Raw genomic sequence first — 18,670 nt, 5'->3', positions numbered from 1 at the left:
TGACTGCCAATTTCTTCTTCACACTTAAATCAGTTCTAGACAGAGATGGCCAAGTCCTGTTATCTTTGTGTCGATTTGATCATTTCATGGTCGATGCTTGATCCAAGACGTATGTATCCTCTTTCAAAATGGTATCCACCCAACATTCTTATCGTTTGGAAGTTGATAAGCAACGACGCTGCAAGGGCGAGGCGTCAACACCACTCAGGCTTCAGTTCTGAATCTCCATAGGCGGTAGGCACAAGCTTCAGCGCCTAGTGCTACCCAACGAATGAATCATCTTGACAGAAATAATAATCTTAATCTGCAAAACAGAGTTTCACACGAGGCTGGGCTTCAGCCAAGGAGGGTCATACGTGACTCTGAACTACTTCCTCTGTAAAAAATATAAGAGCGTTTAGATCACTATTTAGTGATCTAAACACTCTTATATTTCTTTACAGAGGGAGTAGATAGCTTGACCATCAGACGTTCCTCACTGCCTTTCTGGAATGTCGACCAGTAGCAAATGGAATAACAAAAATAAGCTGAGTTATTAGCAGATCGTCAATTATATACAGAGGCAATGTACACACCTACAAAATGAGAAAACAAGTCAGCAAAAGGGATTACATTCTTACTTGCTGGATCACCCAACAACTTTCTTGGGGATGTGCTCAATCTTTTTCCGATTTGGACGTTCGCCTGTTTTACAAGACTGCATGAACTCATCGTTGCAAGAATCAAGACACAATTCCTCAATAGACTGGGGCAGTGTTGGAAGAGACCGGATATTCTTGCAATCACCGATATACAGTTCCTTGAGCAACATGAGGTGCTCCATGTTGCCTGGTAAGGAGTCCCAGCTGTAGGTATAAATCTGGAGCACATGAAGATGAGGGAAAGCCTCAAATCTAGGTCCTAGTTGGCTGCATCTTGAGAGGAAAAGATTACGCAGGCTCGCTAGGCCATCGCTCTGCTTACCCACCATCCAATCTGGGTACCTTGAACCTTTGTATCCACGTATTACAAGTTCTTGAAGCCCCACGGGAGGGCACAGGCCCTCAAGCACCTCCACTTCAACTTCTGGACTGCACCTTGTATCATTATCACCAACCCATATCAACCTCAGTTCTGTGAGCCATTCCTTGGCAGCTATATTGGTTTCGAGAGATTCCTCCTTGCCTTTAACATTTTCAAGGCCATGCATCTCCAGACAGCCATGAAGCATTAGGTCCCTCAGTTGCCATATCTCATAACACTATTCATTGCTTACTGTGAAGCACGGTAGTGTTTGATCAAGATTAGCCTACCCAAGTTAGGGAATTTCATGTTTGGCCAGCAGAACATGTGCCTCAAGTTGACAAGGTTAGCAAAGGGGAATTCCAACATTATCTGCAATCTCGGCAGCCCCTTGCATATACTCTCAATGAGTCTCTCCTCAACTGGTGTATCCTCTTCAACAACATCAATGATGAGAGTGCCTAAATTTTCCAATCCAAGGATCTTCTCAGTAATCAATTCTGCATCATAATTCTGAACAAAAAGATGTCGGACATCTCGAGGGACTTCTTCCTTCCAGCCTTCTCTGTAGCTCATTGTATTCTCAATTCTGAAGCAATCACTTCCAACAATCTTGGCTAATAAATCATGTAGCAGATCATGAATTGTAAAGTATTCTTCTTCAGAGGAATCATCTACTTCTAGTTACAGAAATGATCATGACATTAACTCTAGAATGTAGCCCTTGGCTACATCTTCCATGTCCTCTGTTGCAAAGCTGCTCTTCACAAAGCCTTGCGCTATCCATAGGCGAACTAACTCATCCCTTCTCAACTTCGATCTTTGGGGGAAAATACTGCAGAATTCAAAGCATCGCCTAATGTCTGGATTAAGCAGTTGGTAGCTCCACCAAAGAGCATCGATGGTTGAGGGAGTCCTGGATTAGGGGGTCTCCGGACAGCCGGACTATATCCTTTGGCCGGACTGTTGGACTATGAAGATACAAGATTGAAGACTTCGTCCCGTGTCCGGATGGGACTCTCGTTGGCGTGGAAGGCAAGCTTGGCAATACGGATATGTAGATCTTCTTTCTTGTAACCGACTCTGCGTAACCCTAACCCCCTCCGGTGTCTATATAAACGGGAGGGTTTAGTCCGTAGGACAACAACAATCATACCACAGGCTAGCTTCTAGGGTTTAGCCTCTACGATCTCGTGGTAGATTAACTCTTGTAATACTCATATATATATATATATCATCAAGATCAATCAAGCAGGACGTAGGGTATTACCTCCATCAAGAGGGCCCGAACCTGGGTAAACATCGTGTCCCCCGCCTCATGTTACCATCCGCCTTAGACGCACAGTTCGGGACCCCCTACCCGAGATCTGCCGGTTTTGACACCGACATTGGTGCTTTCATTGAGAGTTCCACTGTGCCATCACCGTAAGGCTTGATGGATCCTTCGATCATCGGTAACGAGGCGGTCCAGGGTGAGGTTTTCCTCCCCGGACAGATCTTCGTATTCGGCGGCTTCGCACTGCGGGCCAACTTGCTTGGCCATCTGGAGCAGATCGAGAGCTACGCCCCTGGCCATCAGGTCAGGTTCGGAAACTTAAACTACACTGCCGACATCCGCGGAGAACTGATCTTCGACGGATTCGAGCCCATGTCAGGTGCGCCGCACAATCACGACGAGCATGACGTAACTCTGCCGTCGGACAGTGTTCGGGAGATCACACCTGCAACTACTCCGGCCCTCAATCCGGAGCAAATTGCGCCATCCGAGGACGGGGGGATAGACCCCGCCATGGAGGCCGCACTCTCAGTGGCGATGGAGCCAGATACTGACTTCGCCCCTTACGAGAGCCGTGTTGCCGAACCACTGGATTCGTCTCCGGCCACGGACTCCGAGCCGCCTGTGTCCGTGCCTATCGAATCCGATTGGGCGCCGATCATGGAGTTCACCTCCGCGTATATCTTTCAGCACTCACCTTTCGGTGACGTGCTAAATTCATTAAGGTCTCTCTCCTTGTCAGGAGATCCTTGGCCGAACTATGTCCGGCTAGAATGGGATGCGGACGACGAAGAAATTCGCTGCCCACCCACCACCCACTTAGTAGTCTCTGTCGATGATTTAACCGACATGCTTGATTTCGATTCCGAAGACATCGACGACATGGACGACGATGCAGGAGAGGAACAGGAACCAGTGCCCACAGGGCGCTGGACAACCACTTCACCACATGACATATACATGGTGGATACACCCAAAGAAAACAATGACGAAGAACGGCAGGATGCAGCGAAGAATAGCTCCCTCGAGAAGCAAGCAAAGCGTCGGCATAGGCGCCGCTCAAAATCCCACCTCGGCAAAAACAGCGATAACAGTGCAAGAGAAAATAACACTCCAGTCGACTCCAGAGGAAACGACGATCACATTGACCCAGCGGCAGAGCACGATGAAACTGCAAACGGAGAACATAGTATGGATCCGATGTCCGAACACGGTGACGCCAAGGATAAACCTCATCAAACCCCCTCTGGGGAGGAAAACAGTCCGGACGAAGATGCACACATCATCCCGGAAACGCACTTGGAACAAGAGAACCTCCGCAGAAGGCTTATTGCCACATCGAGGAGTCTGAAGAAGCAGAAGCAAAGGCTTAAGGCCGCACAAAATATGCTCAACAACAGGTGGAACAAAGTGCTCGACAACGAAGAAAAGTATGGTGGATGTTACCACACAAAGAGCTATCCAAAGCGCAAGCTATTACCTGAATTCGACGATGAGGCCTTAGAGCCCACATAGCCAAAAAATAAAATGGCCAACCGGCCGGATGAACCACCTTGTGACCGCGATAGAGTGGCTAACAAGGCCGCACATAAGTCAATACACGATCTACGTGAGGACTTGCGCCAAAAATCCAATATGACCAGATCCATCTATGGATCTAGGAAGCATGCTCCGACAGAAAACCAAAACCGAATACTACAACCATCTGAACGCCATGATACATCCAAATACAGGGGTGCCACACACCCCCTATGTTTCACCGATGAGGTGCTGGACCACGAATTTCCAGAAGGATTCAAACTAGTGAACATAGAGGCGTACAACGGGACCACAGACCCTGGGGTCTGGATTGAGGACTTTATCCTCCATATCCATATGGCTCGCAAAGACGATCTCCACGCCATCAAGTACTTCCCCCTCAAGCTTAAAGGACCAGCTCGGCACTAGATGAAAAGCCTCCCCGAAAACTCAATTGGAAGTTGGGAGGAGCTCGAGGATGCTTTTCGGGCTAATTTTCAAGGGACCTATGTCCGACCTCCGGATGCAGACGATTTAAGTCATATAATTCAACAGCCCGGAGAGTCAGCCCGAAAGCTTTGGAACAGGTTTCTCACTAAGAAGAACCAAATCGTCGACTGTCCGGACACCGAAGCCTTAGCAGCTTTCAAGCACAGCGTCCGAGACGAATGGCTCGCTAGACACCTCGGCCAAGAAAAACCGAGAACAATGGTAGCCCTGACAAGCCTCATGACCCGCTTTTGCGCGGGCGAAGATAGCTGGTTAGCCCGCAGTAGCACCAGCGACCCAAGCACATCCGAAGTCAGGGATGGCAATGGAAAACCACGACGCAGTAAAAGCAAACGTCAAAATAAAGAAGACAGCCCAGACAATACGGCGGTAAACGCCGGATTCAGGGGCTCTCGACCAGGTTAGCAGAAAAAGCCTTTCAAAGGCAGCAGAGATGGACCGTCCAGCCTAAACAAGATTCTAGACAAACTATGTCAGATTCATGGCATCCCCGATAAACCTGCAAATCACACCCACAGAGAATGCTGGGTCTTCAAGCAGTCTGGTAAGCTAAATGCCGAACACAAGGGGAGGGAGACACCAAGCGAAGACGAGGACGAACCTCGCTAGCAAAGCACTAGAGAACAGAAAAAATTCCCACGAGAGGTTAAAACAGTAAACATGATCCATGTGACGAAGAGGAGAAGCAAACATGCACTCCAAGACATACGCGCCGTAGAGCCCGTCACCCCTAAGTTCAACCCCTGGTTGGCCTGCCCGATCACTTTTGATCGCAGGGATCACCCGACAAATATTCGACATGAAGGATTGGCTGCCTTGGTGTTAGACCCAATAATAAACGGATACCATCTCACACGAGTCCTAATGGACGGCGACAGTGGTCTAAATCTGATATATCAGGACACAGTCCGTAAAATGGGGATAGACCCGACAAAAGTCAGCCACAGTAATACTACCTTCAAGGGAGTAATACCAGGCCCAGAGGCCCGCTCCACGGGCTCTCTAATACTAGAGGTTGTATTTGGTTCACCCGACAACTACCGAAGTGAGAAGTTAGACTTCGACATTGCTCCATTCCGAAGCGGCTATCAAGCACTACTCAGAAGAACATCTTTCGCTCGTTTTAATGCGGTACCACATTACGCTTCTCTTAAGCTTAAGATGCCTGGTCCACGTGGCACCATCACAGTTAGTGGACATATTGAGCGTTCTCTACGCGCGGAAGAACGTGTAGCGGCTTTAACAGCCGAGCACTAGACGGCCTCACCAACCAGAATAAATGACAGGTCGTCAAGACCGCGGACACTGTTCGACGAGTCCGGCGCATCACTAGATATACCTGAGTTTGGTTTGATGGTTAAAACTTCATAGACGGTACCAGGGGCTTCCCGTGTGTAATCAGGGCTAGTTCGGCTCAACTTGACTTATCTTGAATTTTAATGGTTTATCGAGAATAACCAATTTTTTGGCACGACAACTTTCACCTAAGTTCTTCTCTTTTACATATGACAATCGTGCTGCACCCGTCCAGGACACGGCACAACGGAGACACAGGCGCAGACGTGCAGCAGGGACCCGCTCAAAGGTTTCTTTTCAGATTAAGACCCCGCGTAAACCTTTTTTACTGTCTCTTGTTGTTCACATCCTCCGGATACTCAATACAACCGAGAAGGATGCTGACGTTATTGGCATTTCGCCACGTCAGAATATTGCACGTACCTGGACACTCGGGGTTTATTATTAAGGGCATTGTTCAGCCCGTCATATGTTATAAAGACCGAATACCTTAGGGAGTGTTCGGCGTCGCGAGTTTGGCCTTATATGCATCAGCTCCGAATCATGTCTTTGGTTAAATGTTGGGTTTGCCCGGCTCCCGTGTTTTGCTACCTTATGTTCCGCTCTATCGGCTAAGGTGGCACCGGGAGAACTACTGCGATTATGCCCTAATTCATCCGGATGAGCACCTCAGTAGAGAAAGCCGAAAACTGACTGTCATGATAAAGCGCGAGACTGGTCAACCACTCGATGACTTAGCGGAATCTTCGGGATTCCTCCGCATTAACGAAGGGCCGTTTCCCGGTCATGTACGTATGCGCACCGTATTCGGGCAAGCGCGGAGGTACCAGGGGCTATATAGTAGTCCCACCGTCAAACTCTTATGGCTAAGTGAAAGTGTTAAAGCAATATAGTCCGATTGCCTCGTTCGCTGCGCTACCACCTCCTTAATGGACCAAAACGTTGGATCAAGTGTGAATACGCGTTTTTTGTGAACACCCCCGCATTATATGCGTGGGGGCTGAAGCTGACGACTGCAAACTTTCAGGTTATATACATATATACATAAACGGCCGCATAAGAGGCATCATAATACTTTCAGGCAAAAGTATAAACACAGCCTTTATAATTCAATAAAACATTGTTTCTACAATGGGAATACATGCCACTAGAACATTATGTTCTTCGAGCACTGAGCCTCTATTGAACGAGCGCCTTCAAGGACTTCTTCAAAGTAGTGCTCGGCAGGTACTCGGCCTACGACCGAACTCTGGGTTGCAATAGCAGTGGCCTCTATCCCTGCTCAGTATGTTTTGACATGGGCAAGTGCCATACGCGCACCCTCTATGCACGCCGACCTCTTCATAGCGTCGATGTGCGGCACAGCACCAAGGAACTGTTGCACTAAACTAAAATAACTATCCGGCCTTGGCCCTTCCGGCCACAGATGATGCACAACAGACCTCATGGAAAGCCCGAACAACCTATGGATCTCGGCCCACTCGGCCATTCGCTCATTCAACAGCAGCGGACGCACTGGAACATGGAACTGTGACCAGAATAGCCTTTCCACTTCACGATCTTTTTGATCCTTAAAGTACTCGGCCGCATCAGCAGCACTGGCTGCCAAATCCACGTATGTATCTGCAGAACTCCATAGTTGATCAAGAGGGGCATACTTCGGATCTCCGAACTTCATCCGCAACAAAAAGGGCTTCCCAGCCGCGATATCTCCAGCTTGACGCAACTCCTCCTTCGCCACTCTAATTTTAGAGCGGGCTTCCTTGGCTGCTACCATGGCCTTCTCCAAGTCCGTCGCCTTCGCTCGGCTTTCTTTTTCAAGAAGCTGGTAACGGTCGGCGACATCTTTCAACTGAACGACCATCTTGGCTATTTTTTCCCTGCTTCGGCAATGCAGAGCCTGTTCGGCCCTCAGCTCTTCGACTGCCTTTAGAGCAGCCACATAACTATTCCTGGCTTGTTCTTTGGCTCGGGCAAGTTCCGCCCGAAGGGTCTCCACGGTGGCAGCTCCATCTGCAGTCACAACATATTAAAGATACTAGCATCATGCTCCTCTTACTATGTGTTGATCACCGGAGAAATCACATACCCTGTGCCTCGTCGAGCCGCTTGTTTACAAGCACGATGTCGGCATCTGCCGCATCAAATTGCCGCTTCAGCTTGGCAAACTCACCAGTCCGGCTAGCCACCGGACCTTCAGCCACCTGCACATGAAGGCAGCCTGATTATTACCTGGGACTATGATCCTCTGTTTGCCGCCATTCTCGACGACAACCAGAGTCTCAGGGGCTACTATCTGCATAGGGCACACCTAACATGTGCGGTACTGTCAAAAACATACACTATTTCACGTACCTCAAAGCCTTTCAGCAGACTCATAAAAGCTTCGTGCAACCCGCTTTCGGCGGATGAAATCCTCTCAATCACCGTACCCATTAGCGTACGATGCGCTTCTGAGATGGCGCTTGCTCCAGAAGATCCTTCACTGCGTCTGATTGCACACCGGACGGTTCCGGACTCTTTCTGCTGCTCTCTTTAGGAGCCGAATACTAAGGAATTCGGGTGGCCGAAGGATTACCCTCTGGCCTTGGCGGATCAGGAGAAACCCTCCGCGATGACACTTCAGGGTCACCCGCCTCATGAGGCAGGGTGGCATGGGGAGGTGTTTCGCTCTCCATCATCTCCGGAAGAAGATCCCCCGAAGACGAACTCTGTCGAGAAGGGCTACAATCCGAACTACAAGATATATGCTTCGGTTATTGTCTTCAGAAGTAATGTAGGATATTTTTACTATTAAGTACTTTTTGTTTACTTACAGCTCGGTAGAGGGCTGATCCCCTTGCGGGCATTGTGCGGCAAGAGTACCCTCCGAGGCAGGACCCTTTGGCGAAGATTTCTTCCCCCGTTTGGAAACCTTTGTTTCCGGGTCTTTAGAGGTGGTCCTCTTCCTTCCTTGGAGAGAGGGAATTTCAGATTATTCTCCCTTGTTATCCTCCTTCACGGAGGCGCTAATTCCCCCGATTTGGACGAATAATGAGTGAGGCCTGCTTTCAGCCTCTTTATTTCCCCCTTTATCTTCCCCTGAGGGCGCCTGATAAGGCGCCGGCTCGAGCATTCTGGCTAGTACTGGATTGGCCGAGCCTTTTGGAAGGGGGGCCGAACACCTGATCATCTTCGCCTTTGTTACCTAGTCCTGGTCGAAGAGAGACTTTTCAGAATGATGTTATGATAAATAAAAAGACAGCGTGTTCGGCCACGGGATTACTTACTTGGGTATCTAGGCGATTACAGCTCAGACCCTTATCCTCGGTGGTGTCCGGACACTTTATTTGTGGTCTGAAGAACAATTTGTACATCTCTTAGAGCGTCATGCCGAGGAAGTGCTGAATAGTTCGCGATCCTTCCGGGTTGAACTCCCACATACGGAGGGGTCGACGTTTGCAAGGCGGGACTCGACGAACTAGCATGACTTGCATTACCGTGACCAGGCTGACATCTCTCTCGAGGAGATCTCGGATGCGACTTTGCAATATCGGCACATCATTTACTGGCCCCCAGTCCAGCCCCTTGTTGATCCCTGACGTCAGTTGTGGTGGGGGGGCCTGAGCGAAAGGCAGGTGATATGTCTCCAACATATCTATAACTTTTGATTTCTCCATGCTATATTATCTACTGTTTTGGACATTATTGGGCTTTATTATCCACTTTTATATTATTTTTGGGACTAACCTATTAACCAGAGGCCCAGCCCAGAATTGCTGTTTTTTTTGCCTGTTTTAGGGTTTCGAAGAAAAGGAATATCAAACGGAGTCCAAACGGAATGAAACCTTCGGGAACGTGATTTTCTCAACAAATAAGACCAGAGAGACTTGGACCCTACGTCAAGAAATAAAACAGGAGGCCACGAGGTAGGGGGGCGCGCCCACCCCCACCATGCGCGCCCTCCACCCTCGTGGGCCCCCTGTTGCTCCACCGACATACTCCTTCCTCCTATATATATCCACGTACCCCCAAACGATCAGAACAGGAGCCAAAACCCTAATTCCACCGCTGTAACTTTATGTATCCACGTGATCCCATCTTGGGGCCTGTTCCGGAGCTCCGTCAGAGGGGGCATCGATCATAGAGGGCTTCTACATCAACACCATAGCCTCTCCGATGAAGTGTGAGTAGTTTACTTCAGACCTACGGGTCCATAGTTAGTAGCTAGATGGCTTCTTCTCTCTTTTTGGATCTCAATACAATGTTCTCCCCCTCTCTTGTGGAGATCTATTCGATGTAATCTTCTTTTTGCAGTGTGTTTGTTGAGACCGATGAATTGTGGGTTTATGATCAAGTCTATCTATGAATAATATTTGAATCTTCTCTGAATTCTTTTATGTATGATTGGTTATCTTTGCAAGTCTATTCGAATTATCAGTTTGGTTTGGCCTACTAGATTGATCTTTCTTGCAATGGGAGAAGTGCTTAGCTTTGTGTTCAATCTTGCGGCGTCCTTTCCCGATGATAGTAAGGGCAGCAAGGCACGTATTGTATTGTTGCCATCGAGGATAACAAGATGGGGTTTTCTTAATATTGCATGAGTCTATCCCTCTACATCATGTCACCTTGCTTAAGGCGTTACTCTATTTTTAACTTAATACTCTAGATGCATGCTGGATAGCGGTCGATGAGTGGAGTAATAGTGGTAGATGCAGGCAGGAGTCGGTCTACTTGTCTCAGACGTGATGCCTATATACATGATCATACCTAGATATTCTCATAACTATGCTCAATTCTGTCAATTGCTCAACAGTAATTTGTTCACCCACCGTAGAATACTTATGCTCTTGAGAGAAGACACTAGTGAAACCTATGGCCCCCGGGTCTATCTTTATCATATTAATCTCCTACTACTTAGTTATTTCCTTTGCTATTTACTTTGCCTTTATTTTACTTTGCATCTTTATCTTAAAAATACCAAAAAATATTATCTTATCATATCTATCATATCTCACTCTCGTAAGTGCCCCTATAGGGATTGACAACCCCTATTTGCGTTGGTTGCGAGGATTTATTTGTTTTGTGCAAGTACGAGGGACTTGCACGTAGCCTCCTACTGGATTGATACCTTGGTTCTCAAAAACTGAGGGAAATACTTACGCTACTTTGCTGCATCATCCCTTCCTCTTTGGGGAAAACCAACACAGTGCTCAAGAGGTAGCAAGAAGGATTTATGGTGCCGTTGCCGGGGAGGCCTACGCAAAAGTCAACATACCAAGTACCCATCACATACCCTTATCTCCCGCATTACATTATTTGCCATTTGCCTCTTGTTTTCCTCTCCCCCACTTCACCCTTGCCGTTTTATTCGCCCTCTCTCTCTATCCTCCCTCTCTATTTGCCTCTCTTTGCCCGCTTGCTTTTTGTTTGCTTGTGTGTTAGTTTGCTTGCTTGTCACGATGGCTCAAGATAATACTAAATTGTATGACTTCACCAATACCAACAACAATGATTTTATTAGCACTCCGATTGCTCCTATTACCGATGCTGAATCTTGTGAAATTAATACTGCTTTGCTAAATCTTGTCATGAAAGATCCGTTCTCCGGCCTTCCTAGTGAAGATGCCTCTACCCATCTAAATAGCTTCGTTGATTTGTGTGACACGCAAAAGAAGAAAGATGGTGGATAATGATATTGTTAAATTGAAGCTATTTCCTTTTTTGCTTAGAGATCGTGCTAAAGCTTGGTTTTCGTCTTTGCCTAAAAATAGTATTGATTCATGGAATAAGTGCAAAGATGCTTTTATCTCTAAGTATTTTCCTCCCTCTAAGATCATCTCTCTTAGAAACGATATTATGAATTTTAAGCAACTTGATCATGAACATGTTGCACAAGATTGGGAGATAATGAAATTAATGATACGTAATTGCCCTACTCATGGTTTAAATTTGTGGATGATTATACAAAACTTTTATGCCGGATTGAATTTTGCTTCTAGAAATCTTTTAGATTCGGCCACGGGAGGCACTTTTATGGAAATCACTTTAGGAGAAGCTACTAAACTCCTAGATAATATTATGGTTTATTATTCTCAATGGCATACTAAAAGATCTACTAATAAAAAGGTGCATGCGATAGAAGAAATTAATGTTTTGAGTGGAAAGATGGATGAACTTATGAAATTATTTGCTAATAAGAGTGTTTCTTCTGATCCTAATGATATGCCCTTGTCTACTTTGATTGAGAACAATAATGAATCTATGGATGTGAATTTTGTTGGTAGGAACAATTTTGGTAACAACGCATATAGAGGAAATTTCAATCCTAGGCCTTATCCTAGTAACCCCTCTAATAATTATGGTAATGCCTACAACAATTCTTATGGAAATTATAATAAGATACCCTCTGATTTTGAATCTAATTTTAAAGAATTTATTACTTTGCAAAAGAATTTTAATGCTATGATTGAAGAAAAATTGCTTAAGATTGATGATTTGGCTAGGAACGTTGATAGAATTGCTCTTGTTGTTAATTCTTTGAAACTTAGATCTATTCCACCTAAGCATGATATCAATGAGTCTCTCAAAGCCATGAGAATTTCCATTGATGAGTGCAAAGAAAGAACCGCTAGGATGCATGCTAAGAAAGATGCCTTTATAAGAGCGTGTTCTTCTAGTTGCTATGAAAATAGAGATGGAGATCTAAAAGTTATTGATGTGTCCCCTATTAAATCTTTGTTTTGCAATATGAATCTTGATAATGATGGGACTGAATATGATCCACCTTTACCTAGAAGGCGTTCCAAGAATTCGGAATTTTTGATCTTGATGCTAAATTTGATAAAAGTGGGATTGAAGAAATTAAAACTTTAGATGTTGCTAAACCCACTATTATGGATTTCAAGGAATTTAACTATGAAAATTGATCTTTGATTGATTGTATTTCCTTGTTGCAATCCGTGCTAAATTCTCCTCATGCTTATAGTCAAAATAAAGCGTTTACTAAACATATCGTTGATGCCTTGATGCAATCTTATGAAGAAAAACTTGAATTGGAAGTTTCTATCCCTAGAAAACTTTATTATGAGTGGGAACCAACTATTAAATTAAAATTAAATATCATGAGTGCTATGCTTTATGCGATTTGGGTGCTAGTGTTTCCACGATTCCAAAGACTTTGTGTGATTTGTTAGGTTTCCGTGATTTTGATGATTGCTCTCTAAACTTGCACCTTGCGGATTCCACTATTAAGAAACCTATGGGAAGAATTAATGATGTTCTTATTGTTGCAAATAGGAATTATGTGCCCGTAGATTTTATTGTTCTTGACATAGATTGCAATCCTTCATGTCCTATTATTCTTGGTAGACCTTTCCTTAGAACGATTGGTGCAATTATTGATATGAAGGAAGGAAATATTAGATTCCAATTTCCATTAAGGAAAGGCATGGAGAACTTTCCTAGAAAGTAAATTAAATTATCTTATGAATCTATTATGAGAGCCACTTCTGGATTGCCTACCAAAGATGGCAATACCTAGATCTATTCTTGCTTGTTATGCCTAGCTAGGGGCGTTAAACGATAGCGCTTGTTGGGAGGCAACCCAATTTTATTTTTATTCCTTGCTTTTTGCTACTTTTTAGTAATAAATAATTTATCTAGCCTCTGTGTTGGTTGTGTTTTTATGTTTAATTACTGTTTGTGCCAAGTAGAACCGTTGTGAAGACTTGGGGAAAGTCTTGTTGAACTTGCTGTAAAAAACAGAAACTTTAGCGCTCACGAGAACTGCTGTCATTTTTATTTGGAGAGTGCTATTTAGTTAATTATTTTTGAAGATGATTAATAGATAAATTCCTCACGTCAAGAAATTTATTTTAGAATTTTTGGGGTTCCAGATCTTGCGCTAGCTACAGATTACTACAGACTGTTCTGTTTTTGACAGATTCTGTTTTTCGTGTGTTGTTTGCTTATTTTGATGAATCTATGGCTAGTAAAATAGTTTATAAACCATAGAGAAGTTGGAATACAGTAGGTATAACACCAATATAAATAAAAATGAGTTCATTACAGTACCTTGAAGTGATCTTTTATTTTCTTTCGCTAACGGAGCTCACAAGATTTTTTACTTTAAGTTTTGTGTTGTGAAGTTTTCAAGTTTTGGGTAAAGATTTGATGGATTATGGAACAAGGAGTGACAAGAGCATAAGCTTGGGGATGCCCATGGCACCCCCAAGATAATCTAAGTACAGCTAAAAGCCAAAGCTTGGGGATGCCCCGGAAGGCATCCCCTCTTTCGTCTTCTTCTATCAGTAACTTTACTTGGAGCTATATTTTTATTTACCACATGATATGTGTTTTGCTTGGAGTGTCTTGTATGATTTGAGTCTTTATTTGTTAGTTTAATACAATCATCCTTGCTTTACACACCTTTTGAGAGAGCCATACATGATTTGGAATTTGTTAGAATACTCTATGTGATTCGCTTATATCTTTTGAGTTATATAATTTTTGCTCTAGTACTTCATTTATATCCTTTTAGAGCACGATGTTGGATTTGTTTTATAGAAACTATTGATCTCTCATGCTTAACTTAGATTATTTTGAGAATCTTAAATAGCATGGTAATTTGCTTAAAATCCTAATATGCTTGGTATACAAGATTAATAATAAAACTTTCTTATGAGTGTGTTGAATACTGTGAAAAGTTTGATACTTGATAATTGTTTTGAGATATAGAGATGGTGATATTAAAGTCATGCTAGTTGAGTAGTTGTGAATTTGAGAAATACTTGTGTTGAAGCTTGTGATTCCCGTAGCATGCACGTATGGTGAACCGTTATGTGATGAAGTCGGAGCATGATTTATTTTTTGATTGCCTTCCTTATGAGTGGCGGTCGGGGACGAGCGATGGTCTTTTCCTACCAATCTATCCCCCTAGGAGCATGCACGTAATACTTTGCTTTGATAACTTGTAGATTTTTGCAATAAGTATATGAGTTCTATATTACTAATGGTGAGCCCATGGATTATACGCACTCTCACCCTTCCACCTTTGCTAGCCTCTCTAATACCGTGCACCTTTCGCCGGTATCATACACCCACCATACACCTTCCTCAAAACAGCCACCATACCTACCTATTGCATTTCCATAGCCATTCTGAGATATATTGCCATGCAACTTTCCACCGTTCCGTTTATTATGACACACTCCATCATTGTCATATTGCTTAGCATGATCATGTAGTTGACATCGTATTTGTGGCAAAGCCACCATTCATAATTATTTCATACATGTCACTCATGAGTCATTGCATATCCCGGTACACCTCCGGAGGCATTCATATAGAGTCATATTTTTTTTCTAAGTATCGAGTTGTAATTGTTGAGTTGTAAGAAAAATAAAAGTGTGATGATCATCATTATTAGAGCATTGTCCCAGTAAGGAAAGGATGATGGAGACTATGATTCCCCCACAAGTCGGGATGAGACTCCGGACAAAAAAAAGAAAGAAAGAGGCCATAAAAAAAGACAAAAGGCCCAAAAAAGAAAAAAGGGAAAAATGAGAGAAAAAGAGAGAAGGGACAATGCTACTATCCTTTTTCCACACTTGTGCTTCAAAGTAGCACCATGATCTTCATAGTAGAGGGCCTCTCATGTTATCACTTTCATATACTAGTGGGAAATTTTTCGTTATAGAACTTGGCTTGTATATTCAAATGATGGGCTTCCTCGAAATTGCCCTAGGTCTTCATGAGCAAGCAAGTTGGATGCACACCCACTTAGTTTCTTTTTGAGCTTTCATATACTTATAGCTCTAGTGCATCCGTTGCATGGCAATCCCTACTCACTCACATTGATATCTATTGATGGGCATCTCCATAGCCTGTTGATACGCCTAGTTGATGTGAGACTATCTTCTCCCTTTTTGTCTTCTCCACAACCACCACTCTATTCCACCTATAGTGCTATATCCATGGCTCACGCTCATGTATTGCGTGAAGATCGAAAAAGTTTTGAGAATGTCAAAAGTATGAAACAATTGCTTGGCTTGTCATCGGGGTTGTGCATGATTTAAATATTTTGTGTGGTGAAGATAGAGCATAGCCAGACTATGATTTTGTAGGGATAACTTTCTTTAGCCATGTTATTTTGAGAAGACATAATTGCTTTGTTAGTATGCTTGAAGTATTATTATTTTTATGTCAATATGAACTTTTGTCTTGAATCTTTTGGATTTGAATATTCATACCACAATTAAGAAGAATTACATTAAAATTATGCCAAGTAGCACTCCGCATCAAAAATTCTGTTTTTATCATTTACCTACTCGAGGACGAGCAGGAATTAAGCTTGGGAATGCTTGATACGTCTCCAACGTATCTATAATTTTTGATTGCTCCATGCTATATTATCTACTGTTTTGGACATTATTGGGCTTTATTTTCCACTTTTATATTATTTTTGGGACTAACCTATTAACCGGAGGCCCAACCCAGAATTGCTGTTTTTGCCTGTTTTAGGGTTTCGAAGAAAAGGAATATCAAACAGAGTGCAAACGGAATGAAACCTTCGGGAACGTGATTTTCTCAACAAATAAGACCAGAGAGACTTGGACCCTACGTCAAGAAATAAAATAGGTGAAAGTGCTAGTGATCGACTAGAGGGGGGGGGGGTGAATAGGCGATTTTTAGGAAAGTCTTCAAAACATGTAAGTTTTGAAGACAAACGATAGAAATAAACCTATTATCATGCAACGGAAGGTAGACGACACTAGACAAACCATAGTCATGTATTCAATGAAGTAAAAGCACAATGACAAATAGCAGCTAGGCAGTAAGGATCAGGTAGGAAGATGTTGAGAAGCCAATCAGTCCACGTAATCACTTAGTGAAGTCAAACGGTGATGCTATCGTACAATGACTTCACACGAGCTAACAGTAAGTAAAGGGAAGGGAAGGATGAAACCAGCGACTCGTTGAAGACAATGATTTGTTGGACCAGTTCCAGTTGCTGTGACAACTGTACACCTGGTTAGGGAGGCTGAGATTCAACTCAGAAGACCTCGTCTTCACCTTATTCCCCTTGAGCTAAGGACACCCAGTCCTCGCCCAATCACTCTGGTAAGTCTTCAAGGTAGACTTCCAAACCTTCACAGACTTCGTTCACCGGCAATCCACAATGACTCTTGGATGCTCAGAACATGACGCCTAACCGGCTGGAGGATTCACAGTCCTCAAGTGTAATAAGTCTTCAGATCACACAGACAAGAAGACTTAAGTGATTCCTAACACTCTTTGGCTCTGGGTGGTTAGGGCTTTATCCTCTCAAGGAATTCTCTCTCAAAGGCTTCGAGGTGGGTTGCTCTCAAACGACAAAAGCCGTACTTTAACTCTGAGCAGCCAACCGTTTATGGTTGTAGGGGGTGGGCTATTTATAGCCACTAGGCAACCCGACCTGATTTATCCGAAATGACCCTGGGTCACTAAGGAACTGACACATATTCCAACGGTCAGATTTCAAACACACACGACAACTTTACTTGGGCTACAAGCAAAGCTGACTTGTCCAACTCTGAACAAGATTCGCTCTCATAGTCTTCACTCGAAGACATAGGATTTTGGTTAAGCATCACTTTAGTCATTCTGACTGGTTTTCTTGGACCCCACTTAACAGTACGGTGGTTCCTATGACTCAACAAAGAAGAAAAAGAACTATGAAAGATCTAAGTCTTCGCGCTCCATAGTCATCATGCGATGTCTTCTCTTGTCATAGTCTTCAATGTGAATGTCTTCACATACCACCATTAACTTCAATGTCTTCATACATTTTTAGGGGTCATCTCTGGTAGGAAAACCAAATCAATGAGGGACTTCTACCTGTGTTATCCTGCAATTCTCACGAACACATTAGTCCCTCAACTAGGTTTGTCGTCAATACTCCAAAACCAACTAGGGGTGGCACTAGATGCACTTACAATCTCCCCCTTTTTGGTGATTGATGACAAACTAGTTGAAGTTTTCAACGGGGAATATAATATGTGAAATTGTAAAGGATAAGAAATTGTCTTCATAAGTTGCAAGGGCTCCCCCTGAAGATGTGCATATAAGCAGTTTGCTTTTGGAATGCAAATGCACATGGCAGGTTGTACTTGTGGAGATCCTCTTCAACTTATGATGACAATTCATTATGCATGAAGGTATGTGAAGATAATGACATGCATAATGAAAAATGAACGTCTGCAAAATGATCTAAGTGCGGAATTTATCATCGCACCACAAAATAGTAAATAAGTAGCAGACGACCATTGAGTTTAAGTGTTACAACTCAAAGAACCAAATGTATCAAAACGAGAGTTGTAAACACTAGACAAAACATAAAGTAACCGCCCATATTGACCCGCTTGAAGACTATCAAACTCATATGCTTTTCCCCCTTTTGTCAGTGAGGACCAAAAAGGTTTGAAGACATAGAGCATCTACTCGTTCCGACAAAGAGTAGGTGAAGCAGCAGGATCGTCGGTGGTGTTTGGCGGTGCAGAAGAACTTGGGGCAGTGTCGAGGCGTGCAGAAGTAGGGGGCGGTGAAGTGGCATCATCTTCGTCCTCGATCACTCTAGCATTCACAGTTGCCGCAGAGGAAGAGAACTCAGAGTCTTCAAGAGATGGAGTTCGTCGCAGCACAGCCCTTCGGGGAGGTGTGGAGTCAAACTTGAAACGTTCAGGGAAGCCATCCTCGTGAAGATCATCCTCAGAGCACATAAGCGTCAGCCCTTTCCATGTACGCCGACAGGTTTCATGGGCAACAAAGGCATTCTTGGTGGCAAGATTGCGAATGCGGTTGACATCCACCAAGAGGCTTTGCATTTGGCGCTTCAGCCAGTCATGATGCCTATCATGTTTCTGATGAAGAGCAACCAGAAGCTCTCGGTGATTGAGAACACGAGATCGCTTCTTGGGTCGTTGGGCAATAGTGCTTTCAGTGGCTTTAGTAAGAGCATGATGAGGTGCACGTGTAGTTCCAGCCAGAGGATAAACACGAGTGACTGCTTCAACTCCTTCAATGTTCTAAGTGAAACTTTGATGCTCC

The 18,670-nt window shown here is 44.0% G+C and overlaps 1 pseudogene; it reads right to left on the bottom strand.

Moving 5' to 3' along the window:
* Positions 1–628: 628 nt before the first annotated feature.
* LOC147981350 (putative disease resistance protein RGA4) overlaps positions 629–18,670 on the bottom strand; it is a 33,628-nt pseudogene continuing 15,586 nt past the window's right edge.

The sequence above is a fragment of the Triticum urartu genome, chromosome 3A, assembly GCF_056163025.1.
Source record: "Triticum urartu cultivar PI428250 chromosome 3A, HENAU_Tu73, whole genome shotgun sequence".
NCBI classification, from domain to species: Eukaryota; Viridiplantae; Streptophyta; class Magnoliopsida; order Poales; family Poaceae; genus Triticum; species Triticum urartu.
This window is presented reverse-complemented; position numbering and strand designations above follow the sequence as displayed.